A 2,308-nucleotide genomic window follows, 5' to 3' on the forward strand; every position below is an offset into this window, starting at 1 on the left:
CAGAGCACAGTTTGGGGACCAATGATATATAATGCAAAGTCTGACCAAACCATGTCAGAGAAAAACCACAAATACTGCCTTAATCCATGTTTACTCTTCAGCAACAGAGACAGAAGAAGACATAAGAAATGATGACATGCTGGAATCCAGGAGGAAAGTGATCACAGTGAAACAGGGCTCCTTGTTAATGTCAAAGTGTTTGGGATGCAAAAATAGGACACACAGCAAAATCAAGGAGTGTAGGACAATTTGGCCCAGGGTTAGGAAATAATAAAGCAAAGACTGGATGGATGGATGTTGCCAGGCTTGGCCCCTGGCTTCCTGTCTCTCTGCTTAAGTCCTCAGTTGCCTTTTTTGGGGGGTGAAAGTCTGATGAAGTCCTTGTGTAGAAATGCCTGAAGTATGTCTTTAATCCCAGAAGCCAGAACTGAAGTCAATAGTTTATGGTCATTGTTCATACAATCATAGGCCATCCAGTCCAAACCCATTCTGCCATGCAGGAAATCACAACCAAAGCACTCCTGACAGATGGCCATCTAGCCTCTGTTTAAAAACTTCCAAAGAAGGAAGTCTCCAAGGGCCCATACAGACAAGTCAAAATAAAGCTGCTTTGGGTCACTTTGGAGGTATATGGTTTAAATGATGCATGCGTGCTAGGAGTCCAGAAGCCACACCAAAGCCACTCTCCAGTCTTTAGGGGTATCTTTAGGCCTTGGCGCAGCTTCCAGACTCTTAGGACACATGCATCATTTAAACTAAACAGCATATCTCCAAAGTGACCTGAAGCAGTTTTATTTTGGCCTGTCTGTACAAGGCCAAAGGCAACTTATCCCACTATCAAACAGCCCTTACTCTCAGGAAGTTCCTACTAATGTTTCAGTGGAAACTTTTCCTGCAGCTTGAATCCATTGTTCCATGTTCTAGTCTCTGGAGCAGCAGAAAACAAGCTTGCTCCATCCTCAATGTGACACTCCTTCAAATACTAAAACAGCTCTGTCATATCACCTCTTAACTGTCTCTTTTCCAGGCTAAACATACCTAGCTCCCTAAGTCTTTCATCATAAGGAATGGTTTCCAGGCCCTTCACCATATTGGTGGCTCTCCTTTGGACATGCTCCAGTTTGTCAACATCCTTTTTGAATTGTGGTGCCAGTGGAACCATTATTCCAGGTGGGGCCTGACCAACGCAGAATAGAGTGGCACTATTACCTCCCTTGATCTCGATACTGTACTTCTATTGATGCAGGCAAAAATAGCATTGGCCTTTTTAGTTGCCGCATCACACTGTTGACTCATGTCCAACTTGTGGTCTACTAGAACTCCTAAATGAGATTGGTTTCCAACCTTAGTTTTTTCCCTTCCATCCTTAAGAATGCTATATTTGCTTGCTTTCAGAATTCTGGAATTCCCTTCCTTTCCAAAATTAGGTTAAAAGTCTTCAAGTAGATCACTAATTAATTTTCAAGCTTTTTATAATAACCAGCAGAAAAAACATCTGGACCAGGAGCTTTCTCACTTTTTGCCATTTTAATTGCAGCTGAGACTTCTTCTAAAGCGATTAACTCATTTAATCAAGCCTTTTGGGCTACACACACACACACATTTCTTGTTTTTCTAAATATTTATCAGTCACTTGAGAGGTAAATAATAATGGCTGAGGTTCCATCCCCTCCCCAGCTGCAAATTCTGTCTCCAAGCAGAAAGAGTGCGATACTGTAACACTACTACAACTAGTCAATGGGTAAATACACAAAGCACCTAACATGGCTTCCAAAGTGACATTTCTGAACAATGGAGAAGCCCGAAAACTACAGTGTGTCAAACTCATATTGAGGAGGGAGCTAGCTTGTTTTCTGCTGCTGCAGAGAACAGGACCTGGAACAATGGATGCAAGCTCCAGGAAAAGAGATTCCACCTCAACATTAGGAAGAACTTCCTGACAGTAAGGGCTGTTCCACAGTGGAACACACTTCCTTGGAGGCAGGGACGTAGCTAGGATTTTAGGAAGGGGGGGTCCAGACTAAGTGCCACCATTATAATGGGGCTTGGGTGCTGCAGCGCAGCAGCACACACCATTTTTCTAATGGAAGGGGGGGTCCGGACCCCAAGAACCCCCCCCCTTGGCTACATCCCTGTTGGAGGTCTTTAAACAGAGGCTGTCGGGTATGCTTTGATTGGGATTTCCTGCATGGCAGGGTTGGACTGGATGGCCCTTGTGGTCTCTTCCAATTCTATGATTCTAAGATTTATCAATCCCCTGGTCAGAAGCCATGTAGAGGCTCTAAATTGGGATCTAGAACCAGTTTAA

This window comes from Sceloporus undulatus, chromosome 5, assembly GCF_019175285.1.
Source record: "Sceloporus undulatus isolate JIND9_A2432 ecotype Alabama chromosome 5, SceUnd_v1.1, whole genome shotgun sequence".
In the NCBI taxonomy this organism is placed as follows: Eukaryota; Metazoa; Chordata; class Lepidosauria; order Squamata; family Phrynosomatidae; genus Sceloporus; species Sceloporus undulatus.